Source organism: Acomys minous, assembly GCF_964271855.1.
Source record: "Acomys minous genome assembly, chromosome: 17".
NCBI lineage: Eukaryota > Metazoa > Chordata > Mammalia > Rodentia > Muridae > Acomys > Acomys minous.
The window spans coordinates 50,782,024-50,794,386 of record NC_140500.1 but is presented as its reverse complement, the minus strand read 5'-3'; the positions used below and the strand labels follow the sequence as shown (position 1 = coordinate 50,794,386).

At 42.4% G+C, this 12,363-nt stretch overlaps 1 long non-coding RNA gene across 8 annotated transcripts in view; it reads left to right on the top strand.

The window, feature by feature from the left end:
• The window catches only part of LOC311588692, a 413,254-nt gene that overhangs the window by 279,758 nt on the left and 121,133 nt on the right, over nt 1–12,363 (top strand). For all 8 annotated transcript variants that reach the window (XR_014776298.1, XR_014776299.1, XR_014776300.1 and 5 more), the window contains one exon: nt 1,638–1,708. This is a non-coding gene — a long non-coding RNA (uncharacterized lncRNA). The remainder of the gene's footprint in view (nt 1–1,637; nt 1,709–12,363) is intronic.

Sequence of the window (12,363 nt, the reverse complement as noted above, 5' to 3'; positions counted from 1 at the left end):
CCTCTCTTAACCAGTCTTCATTTAGGCTGATCCATCAAGAAGTGGGGCAGAGTCAATAATGAACTATAAACCTGCCTGGTGGTACTAAGTGGTGGATGTATGATGAGTGAAACAGGATCAGTCACCACTCCCCACGTGGACATAGCTCCATGAGCTTTAAGAATTAGGAAAGAAAAAAGTTAGTGTAGGCAATCGAAGTAGGATCCGGGGAGGAGTGGTTCCTGCTTTGAAAAATGGATAAAATGATGGTAATTTCTGAAGGGGACCTACTTGATTAAGCAACAGTACTGATGGTTTTTTAGTTTTGTATTATTTGTGGTGTGTGTGTGTGTGTGTAAGCATGTGGTCGCTTGTACACAGGTCATTGTGTATGTGTGGAGGGCAGAGGAACTTCCATGTGTCCTTCACGCTTTATCTTACTACTTTGATACAGGGTCTCTCATCAATCCTGGAGCTAGGCTGATGGCTAGCAAACTCCAGGGACCCTTTTGTTGTTGTTTGTCCCCAGGCCGGGGATTACAGTCACATATATCCACCCCCCACTTTGTTTTGTTTTTCTTTTTTAGAAATATTTCATTAATTTATTCATATTACATCTCAATGGTTATCCCGTCCCTTGTATCCTCCCATTCCTCCCTCCCTCCCATTTTCCCCTTACTCCCCTCCCCTATGACTGTGACTGAGGGGGACCTCCTCCCCTTGTATATGCTCATAGGGTATCAAGTCTCTTCTTGGTAACCTGCTATCCTTCCTCTGAGTGCCACCAGGCCTCCCTATCAAGGGGACGTGGTCAAAAGTGGGGCACCAGAGTTCATGTGAAAGTCAGACCCCACTCTCCACTCAACGGAGGAGAATGTCCTGTCCATCGGCTAGGTCTGGGTAGGGGTTCGAAGTTTACTGCCTATATCGTCCTTGGCTGCCACACCCCTCTTTGTATGTGAATGCCAGGGATTTGGACTCAGGTTCTCATACTTGTGAAAATAAGCACTATTAACCACTGGTCCATAGTTCTTCCCCAACAGTACTGACTTAAAAATGGATAGCGTGGAGTTGAAATGTCTGTCTTGAGGAAGGTCATGTGGAGATCACAGCTCTGTGAAGATGAAAATGGACGTAAGTGTTGTGTGTCTGCACAGGCTTTCAGCACTGAGATGGGAAATAGGTTTGATTATAAAAGTACCAGAGAAACACTGAGTGTTCTGGGTATGGCTAGAACTATTTGAAAACTCATTACCTCACAGAAGGCACCAACAAAGCAATCTTCTGTGGGACTTTTCCAACAGTAAAACCAATAGGGAAGATTTCTGTTTTGAGGTCGGAGATGCAGAAGAAAAGAATGAGCTGGCATTGAGCCTGACGTGTAGAGGCATTCAACAGATACTGTTAGGGGAGTGAAGACAGCTGAACCACAGAGAGCCTGAATGTGATCTCCTCCACTAGCTGTGGGACACCCAGCTGTAATCCAGTCCTTGGAAAAGGGGGCAATGAACAGTTTGAAGAGGAACCAAGTTCAGCATTACAGGGACATGGGCATGCAATCTCATATCCTTGGGTCTGTCTTCCCTCCCCTGAACAGGCAAAAGTAGACTTATGAATGGGGATAATTAATGGAAGGTTTATATTTGTGTATTTTTCAGGGATGAGAAGCTACAACATTACCTCTGAAGATTCTCAAAGGAGTCCATGTTCCAAGATGACATAAATACCAGTGAGTTGTGCTCCTTTTAGTTTAGAAGAGATAATTCTGAGATCCCAAGGATGATCTCCAAACCAGGAAGGATAATACAATATTTGACACTACTCTGGTAGTTACTAATGTTTCTGCCTTGTGATGAGCCTATGGCTTTTTTATAAGCACCATTGATCTATTGGTCTTATCATTGGCACTGAGGAGGAAATACCCGCCCACAGAAACAGACCACTGAAGGCGCTTAGTGCTCATCCCTATTTCACATGGGCAGTGAGTGGTCCCTGATGTAGCCCTCTCTGTAAACTGCCCCCTCACACACATGTAAACCCCTGCTTCCTTCTTTAAGTAGCCATGTTTGCAGAGCCTCTGCTGTATGGTTACAGGGAAGAATAACCAGAGAATGGTGGGAAAGCATTTGGGAAGCTGATTTGCTTCTGCTTTTCTGGTTATTCCTCAAAACAGACAATATTTTTGTTGACTAGATGCAATCGTGCTTTCTTGCATTTAGGGGCTTAAAAACAATTGCTACCTAGGCCCATTGGCACATCGATGTGAGCAGTTTGAGGTAATGCTGTTGTGATTGAGATGCACCACTGTAAAGCTTTTGCATGGAGTCCTGAAGGTTATAATGATGCGGGTCTCTTATTAATGAACAAAGTGTTAAAGGATAAAATCTTTACAGTGAAACAAGAAAATCTCAAGAGAAGTTTAGGCTCCAGTTAAAAATCAGTTGTGTCTTAAGAGTGATTTTCATATTCAATGTTGTTGCCCTTATATGCAGAGAAATGTGTTATCCTTAGCTGGTTACAGTCTTCAGAACCAAGAATGGAGATTATACTTTAATATGCTATTAATACATTGTATATACAAGGTAAACACTTTGGGTGATAAAATGTTGACTATAAACATCAGCAAGTTTATTTCCTTTTTTTAAATTTATTTTTATTTTATATTCATTGGTGTCTTGCCTGCATGTGTGTCTGTGTGAGGGTACCAGCAGCCCTGGAACTGGAGTTACAGACATTTATGAGCTGTCCTGTGGGTGACGGGAATTGAACTCGGGTCCTTTGGAAGATCATCCAGCTCTGTTAACCACTGAGCCAGCTCTCGAGCCTCAATGTTCTCTTTCTTAATAGTACCACCTGTGTTTGATTAAAAAAATTTTTTTTTAAGATGTGATGAGTTATAGCAATGAGAAAGTTATTAGGGTCTCCCTTTTCGTCTATTCCCCATCCACCTTTACAGTTGCTTCTGAGAAGTCATGGTGCCCCTCACTTTCCATGTCTTAAACACCAAACTCAGAGAGAATAATGGGGAGATGGCTTAGTTGGTTAAGTACTTTCAGCATAAGCCTGAGGACCTGAGTTTGATTCTCAAAAGGTACATAAAAAGGCAGGAACGGTGGCGCCCACTTATAATCCCAATGCTGAGAAGGTAGAGACAGCTGGATCCCGGGCTAGCTGACCACCCAGTCTAATTTAATAGGAACCACAGGGCAAAGGGAAGATCATGTCTCAAAACATGCACACACATATATTCACTCAGCATGTCAGTGATCCAATTTAGTTCACGAATAATGTCCTACAGAGAGCGTTGTCAATAGTGACTCAGTCGCTTTCATGAGCACCGAGTGATTTGAGAGTCCTCTACATCGAATCAGCAGAAAAGGGGGACTTGCACATCTATAATTTCTTTCTTCTATTGACAGTAATAAAAAAGGAAAGTAGCCGACAACCCTCAGGGTCACCTTCCACTGCGCATCAGAATTCTTACTGTGCCCAATTGCTAAGAATTGAAAAAAGGAAATTAGATGTGTGAAATGAAACTCAAGCCCAGTGCAATAGCATAATATGCTAGAATACATACATACATACATACATATATATATATATATATATATATATATATATATATATATATCAAAATGTTTGGCTCACCCTCCCATGCTCGTATAAGAGTAGGAAGAGACCAATAAATCTCCTTACCCTGTCACATGTCACATTCACTTTTCTTTTGCAAGTTGGATGAGACCTTCTGCTCTAACCCAGGTCAGGGCTCTATGGTTTTCCAAGCTACCTAATCTTTTCTTTCATCACTGCTTATGTTCCAAGGAGACCTGGCACTGTGTGTATTTACTGTGGTAATGATTTACTATTCTAAACAATTACTATTTACCATTACTAAAAACAATTCTGGATCTAAGAGCCTTAAACAAAACCCCTCTCCTCCTCTTCCTCCTCCTCCTTAAATAAAGGAATCCAAGTCTACTGCGGTAGACTAGCACTGGGGTCAGATTTTTAGTGCCAATAACGCCAGTGAGGAAGCACTGAACGCACTCTGAAGGATATAAACCGTGAACCCGGCTTATCTCTACTGAGTTCTCATGAACTTTTGAGAATGAGAGGATCTGTTTGTTGATAGCTTTCCAAAATAAAAGCCACCGAAGGGCATTGAAATGCCCACACAATAAGGAATCATTGGCATTTCCATGACAAGAGAGTGGCTGTGCATTTGCTTCTGCATAGACATCAGTGGGTCCTGACATCTGAAGGCATTGCTATGTTTGCAATGGCTCTTCTTTGGTGTCTAAACCACAGTGTGGTAGAGGCTCAAGACTCCCTAATTCTTCTCTTAACCTATGGAGCAAGTTCTTACTACAGGGGCATTACTACTTAAAAGTCTCCTTCAAGGCCTTCAAGGTCCTTGATAGGGTGGCTGTGGCCTTCACTCCTGCAGGAACTTCTAAAAGTAGGGTGTTTTTCTCCTTCACCCTTAGCAGTTATTTCTCTCTAGCAGCGTGACTCTCCATTTGGAAAATAAGGAAATTAAAACCCAGGGGAGCTAGGCAGTCATCCACAATGGAGCGTATAACTAAGGAACACGCTGAGTTCCTTCCATTAGTTGGAATCTTAATGTTCTACCAAGATCCCAGGCAGACTTCACTTCTACAGTCTCAAGGTCCCCAAAACAGTGATACAGACTGTGATGGCTATTTTTGGTTGTCAACTTGAGTGCATTTGGAATTAATGAAAACTTTCAAATGCAGACCACCTGTTTTTGAAGTGGGAAGACCCATTTCTAATCTGGCCCACGTCTTCTGTTGGAAGCCTGTGTAAGGACAGGGAGTAAGGAAGCTTTTGCTCTTTGCTTGCTTGCTCTCACCTTGGTACCAAGTCCGCTCCTTCACTGGCAGCAGGGCCCACTTCTTCAGGATGGCAGCATACACTGAAGACCAGCTGAGGCACTCAGCCTCGTGGGCCGAACAACTGCTGGATTTCTAGACCTTCCATTCATAGGCAGCCATTGTTGGACTAGGTGGATCACAGCTTGTATGCTGTTCCAATAAATCTCCTTTACGTGTGTGTGTGTGTGTGTGTGTGTGTGTGTGTGTGTGTGTGTGTGTGTGTGTGTACATTCCTTCTATTACTCTCAAGAACCCATGGGCGTGAGAGAGGAAAGGAAGGAACTGAGAGGAGAGGTAGGAACAGGGAACAGGGGAAGGAGAAACAGAAAGAGACAGAAAGGAAATGGAAGGTTTTAGGTTCAGCTCTGCTCCATTATTCCTCTGGCTTGGGAAGTCACTATGTGTGTCATTTCCTCACTTGACAAATGTAGCAGGGTCAGTGAGCAAGCAGAGGGGTTTACTGTCTCCCTCTCTGGGGCTGGTCTGAAGAGTTCTAATGCATACATTTTTATACCATGGCCTAGAAAAATACTGAGGTATGGGTTCTCTCTTTCAAAACTCTTTCCTCTTCGTCCTATTTCATACTTTGAGAATGGCCAGAGTCTCGCGCCACACTCTCTGCTCCTCGCTACCACTGTCCTCTTGCTGGGTGGTCTCCCCCTTTTCTAGCTCCTATTTCAAAGTCCCCTTTGTCTGATATTAGTGCAGCCTCTGCAGCCTGCTCGGGGTTGCTATTTGTACAGTTTGTCTTTTCCCTCTTAGTGCTTTCAGCCTATTTGTATCTTTGAATCTAAAGTGTTTTTCCTTTATGCAGGCTATACTTGGGTCTTGTTTCATGTTTTAATACAGTTTGATAATCTCCGCCTTTTGGCTGGTTCAGGTAATTATTCGTAATTAAGGTTCAATTTACTTCTGCCACTTTGTTTTTGACTTTCCATGCTTCAAACGTCGTCCATAGATTTTATTCCTCTTTTGCTGTTTTCCTTCCTAATGAGTAGATATTTTATAGTACAGTGTTTACATTTCTTTGATTTAAATTTTTTTTATTATTTCTTGGAGAACGTCATACATAAATACAATTTTTAAAAAATTGTATTTAACCCCTGCTTCTACCTCCAACTCTTCCAGAACCTTCCCACACTCCATTCCCTTTTAACTTCAAGTCTTTTTAAAAATACTAGTAGTCTGCTTTATGCTGCCTATATACTCATGTGCGTAGAACCATACACTAGCACATGGTTAACATAGTAGGGCACTTAAAGCAAATGGACTTCTCCTTCCCCAGAATCCACTAGCTATCAACAGTTCCTCATCCTGTGGAGGGAACTGCTAACACCCTTCCTCTCCACCCCGGAATGTTGACTGGCTTGATCTTGTGCAGGTCTTGTACAGGCAACTATGGCCGCTGTGAGTTTGTGAGTACACTGGTCTCATCAAATTCAGTCCTCCCAAACCTCTTGCCCTTACAATCCTTCTGCTTCCTCTTCCAAAATGATCCTGAGCTTTGGGGGGAATGGGTGTGATACAGGCATCCCACTTGTGGCTGAATACTCCACAGATGCTTGTTCTCTGCACTTAATGTTTGTGAGTTTCTGCACTAACTGATGTTTAGTTCACAAAGAAATGTGTCCTATGAGATGTGAGAGCTGCACTAATCTATGGGCTTAGAGTGGTGAGTTTGCTACGATGTCCATAGCACTAAGTTCACCTATGGAGACCGTGAGCTCCCTAACCATTAGTTCTTATCTCTCTGAGAGAGAGAGAGAGAGAGAGAGAGAGAGAGAGAGAGAGAGAGAGAGAGAGAGAGATCAGCATGCAGTTCCTCCTGTAGAGTAGACCTTAAATCTGATCAGAGCACATTTGGTTGATGCCATATTTGTGCCCCTATTGCACCCACACTTGTCACACTGCTGTGCGCGACCAAGAGCAATGGCAATAACCTATAAAGTTTGGAGATTCCCCAAGACATCTGACCTCATCTGGTACTTGAACTTTTTATTTTTTTACAATATTTTATTAATTTTTTGAGAATGTCATGCAATGTATTTTGATCATAGTCACCCCCTTCCTTTCCCTAACTCCTTCCAGATCTAGGCCCCTCCTAAACCTCCAACTTTATAACACACATACACACACACACACACACACACACACACACACACGGCTCTTTATTTGCTAACCTATGGAAAATCTTATAGAAGCACTGTCCTCTGTATAGGGTAACTCCAGTTAAAGCCTTTCATATGTGTATATGACGTTTTAAATATTACGCTTCCATACGATGTCTTCTAAATATCCTTAGTGTTAGTTATCTCTCTCCCTACCCTTCCTTTGCTTCTTAAACCTCCTCTCAGAGCTGTTATTCACTTTGTCCCCTTCATGTCACTTGTGTCCTACTATCCCCATCTCCATTTATTTCTTTCTGTCCTCTACCAATGGCTCTATTCCACTTTCCTGAATTCTACAGACAGTCCAGGTCACACATATCTGAAGATTCCTGTGCTTAGGTCATCATCCTCAGTATAAGGGTACTCATTGACCCCACCCCTCCTTTGCTGCCTTCCTTGATAATGAATGGCCATTGTCTAGTGTTTCAATTCCTTTAATATTTTACTATATTTAAAAGTCATCTTACGAGTGGTTAGAGTTTTGATGGCAACATACATCTTAGCTTATCAAAATCTAATTTCAAATGTATACTAATGTAATTCTAGTGCTGTGGAGAATATTTACACCTGTTACACAATCACTCCATATTTTGTAATTTGATTTTTTTTTTGTATCTTGCCATTTGTATGTTGCAAACCCCAAATGAATTCTAGTAATTACTTCATACAGTTGTACATGTTGTATAGGATCTCGAGTGAGGTAATTTCATGTTTGCAAAGTATTACATTGCTCTTGCCCCTCACCGTACCCTATTGGCTCCATTTCTTCCTGGAGGCCTCAGTTACTGTCTTGTATCTTTACTTAACCTTGAAACTGTTTCATTTTTGTCCATGTCCTTTATGTTGCTGCTTTTAAATGTATGACATTTCAGCATACTATAAACCTAATAGTGCATGAACATATGCACTGTTTTATTGTTCATTTCTTACCAAGAATACATACCCTATACTATTGTTTTATCATGTAACTGAGACAAAATTCACAAAATGCTAAACGTCTTGCAATGCAGAACTCGATGGCATTTATCCCCTTCATCATGTTGTGCAGCCTTGACCCTCTTTACTTTGAATTTTTATGGCCTCAGAGAAATTCTATGGCTCCCCTTTCTCTTCCATTTGCAAACACCAGTCTTTTCACCTCAATGATATATCTACTTTAGATATTTTCTTTAAAATTCCACACATTACATGACTTATGTCTGTTTTTCCGCTTAGAATGTTTTCAAAGTTCATCTGTAAGTACTTCATTTTTTTTTAATGGTCGAATAAATTTTCACTTTTTGTCTATAATGCAGTGTGCTTATCTGTCTGTCTGTTGATGGACACAAGTGCTGGTCTTTTTGCCTCTGGGCTATGATGAACAACTGCTGTTACAAACATTCATGCACAAATTTCTAAGCAAACAATGTTTTCATTTCTCTTGGATGTAGAAGTAAGGGTGAAAAGGTTAGGTCATGTGATATTCTGTTTTTGGTGTTTAAAATAGTATTTTTTATTATTTGAGAGTTTCATAAATTCATACAATGTACACTGACCATAGCCATCTATCAATACCTCCATCCAATTCCTCCTAGCCCTTTCTATCCTGTTTCTTTCCCGAGTTTATGTCCTCTTTAAAAAAAAAAAACTAATAACCCCCTGAGTCCACTCAATGCCCATACAAATGTGTGTATTTGGCCATTCACTGGGGGCACAAACAACCTACCAGTGTCCATCTATTCAAAGAAGAGTGACTCTCCTTCTCACAGTAGCTATAGACTGCCAAGCGCTCCTCTGATGTGGACAGATCCTCAGGAGCCCTCCCCCAACCATGCTGGAAGTTTAATTGGCTTGGCCGTATACAGGTCTTGTGAAGGCAACCACAGCTGCTTTGACTTGACACATGCATGGTCATGTCCAGAGAAGGCATGTCATGGCCCTCTCCATATGCTCACTCCTTTATTCTTCTTCTGTGGCGTTTCTAGAGCTTTGGATGGTTTGTCGTTGATATAAATGACCCATTTGTAACTGAGTCCTCAGAATTATTAATAATTGGCAATTGACTATTAATGCATTATTCACTGCAACAGGAAGCTTTTAAGATCAAAACTGAGAGCAGCAAAAATCTACACACACTAACACAAACACTTAGAAGGCAGTTTCACAGCGTGGTCATTTAACAAAACAACAATATGTTCCCTCTGTGGCTTATGAGCTTCCCAGTTATGGGCTTTTGACTGTGTTTATAGCACAGGGTATGAAATCCTTCCCATGAAGCATGTCTCATATCTAATTAGAAACAAGGCAGTTAACCCTTTATCCGTTGCACCACTCTTATAGCAATAGACGCACCTTGCCAGCAGGTTGCTATTGTGGCATGAATGGTCCAGAGATGGGTAAGACCACTGATGGCTTTTCTCCCCCAGCAGCCTGCACAGCACTTTCTGGAACTATGTAAACTGGTAAGGTGGATGAATTTGAGATTGGTTTCTTTATGTTCTGCATCCAAAGTGAGTGGTGTCTTCAGCAAGAGGCTTTTACCACCTAGTTCTCGTGTGCTGCCAAGAGCAACAGCAATGTCCTGTACTGTTTGGGGTGCCTTCGGGGCTCTCCTGACCAATAGCACAGGGAGGTGTCCTGTGCCTGGCACTGAGATATTCATTAGTAGTCCGTGTTCTCTGGGAGGGGCATTGCCCACCGATGCAGTGTACTTCTATTCCAACTCTGCCTCTACAGCCCCTGCCGCCTTTTAAATTAACACACACAAATCAATGACGTCACACGTACCAATAACAAACACACTAAAGCAGACATCAGAGTAATAATCCCATTCACGGTAGCTACATCATCCAACACACACACACACACACACACACACACACACACACACACACACACACACCCCTCAGAGGAGCCTGTGGCACACACCTGTAATTCCAGCACTCAGGGAGGCAGAGGTAGGCAGATCACTATGAATTTGAGGCCAGCCTGGTCTACAAAGTGAGTCCACAACAGCTGAGGCTACACAGAGAAACCCTGTCTTGGAAAAAACTCAAAAATAGGTAGATAGATAGATAGATAGATAGATAGATAGATAGATAGATGACTCAGAGGAATAAACATAACCAAGGAATGAAAGACCTCTGCAGTGAAAATATGGGACACTAAAGAAAGAAATTGAAGAAGCTACTAAAAAGTTAGTAGAATTAATAGTGTGAAAATAGCCATCCTACCACTGACAAGTGATAAGACATCACACTCTGCGATCAATGAATCCATTCAGAAACTGAGCTAAGGTTCATATGAATATCTATATGTATACATTCACGAATGCATAAAATGTATTCATATAAATATATACACGTATGTGTTTATGGGAAAACAGTCACACTAGACAAACACATTCATTTAATCCTTCAACCACTCCCCGAACTGCCTACATATCTCTTGACTTTATAGCTGATAAAAGTCCAGAGTGGCTATGTGGCCTGTCCATCGTTATGCTGTGAGGGTCTGAACTGTACTGCTGCCAACCAAGCTTATGATTTGAAGCCCTCCTCAGTGCAGTGCCAAGAACAAAGGTGGTGGCCACTTAATGCTTCTAGACTCCATAACAAGCAGAGGAACAATACTGTCCCAGACACGTTCTGAGAGCACGGAGTTGCCCTGTTTGTGCTGCTGTTCTGCATGGTCCCTGGTCCCCAGAGGTTACTGAGTTCTTGATAGGTAGCATTTAGTACATATCACAAACTAGATTTTTTTTTCATTTCATCTCATTTTCATCAACGTTTCAATAACATCTGGCTCCTGACTGCCGTAGTGGACAGCAGAGTCCAAGACATTTGAAGTCCTATTGCGCTTGATTGAATGGAAAGACTCAGTGTTCAGAGAAAAAAGTGGAGAAGCAAGTGAAGAAGAAAATTGATGTTGCTGTCTAGCCTCCACACGTACACACACACACCCACTCACCCACACATGCACACACATAAACTAGGAGCAGTGAAGACATAGAAGATAGAAATCAGACAAGTGAGGCGATGACTCAGGGGATGAAGCACTTGCTGAGCAAGCACGGGGACTGAAGCGTGAGTCATTAGCACCCACATAAGTGTTGGGTGGGTGTGGAGGCCTGTTTAGCAGTTCAGCACGCAGGCTGTGACAGGGGGTCCTTGGAGCAAGCTAGCCTGCAAACCTAGCTATATCTTGAGCTCTGAGTTCAACTGAAAGACCATGCCTCACTGAATAGAGTGGAGAGTGACGAAACCTGTATGCATGCACACTCATGTGCACAGGCATCCACACACATGTGCACTCACACATATAGGCGCGCACACCACAGACAGACAAACACAAAGAAAAGGTCAGGCTGAGGGGGACGAGTGCTTGCCTAGCCCAAGTACAGCCATGTACACACACACACACACACACACACACACACACACACACACACACACCCCAACACCCCAGCGCTGCAGCAATAGCAGTAACAGCAAACATGGACTGAAGCCCAAATCCCAGAGACCAGGAAGAAGCAGAGGACGCGGACGCCTTTGTGAGTTCAGTGCTCATATTTTGGACAGGGGCCACTGGCTAGCATAGTAAGAAAGCCCTTCTCTTCCTCCCACTATTCGCATAGTTGGAATCTCACTTGCACTGTATGTGGGCCAGAGCAAAATGATGCTGTTTGTTTGGATTTTGCTTTTTTGGTGGAATATCTGTTGTGAAGCAATGCGCTTTTGTGTGTCAGGACCCACTTCCTAGTCTCCAGTGGATTTGGGCTCTGCAATCAAGTCCTGCATTTATTCACGGCTGCTCTCTAGTTCCCAGCTGACTATGTGGTTGCTACAGAAAAGCAGTGTGTTCCCCACCAAGGACTTTCCTTCCCAGTGTGTGTCTTATAGCACTATGACTCTAAAACCTGGGTCCCCGCACACCCAAGCCATTCAAATGACACAATAAACAGGAAGCCATGGAATCACCCAGAGGCACCCAGCTGATGCCCAGCAAATGGTCGTTGTCTGTGAACAGGTGGAGCAATGGTTTATTTCCTAAAACTTCCTTAAATTTACTCACAAAACCAAGTCAGGTCATTAGATTCTAAATCAAATGAGAGATTTCATTTTGGTAGCTAAGATGTTCCTTACAGATTAAAAAAATAAATCAGAAATTGGAAGAATGTTCCAAATTTAAAAGAAAAAAGACACTAAACAAATGATCCCAGTACATTCTAGACAGATGGAAATCTCTCTTCAAGAAATTAAGTGAGCGATCTCTTCTGTTCTCTAAAGTATATTCTGGGAACACCAGTTCTGTGATGAGAGCCTTCAGCTTACTTGGCTAAA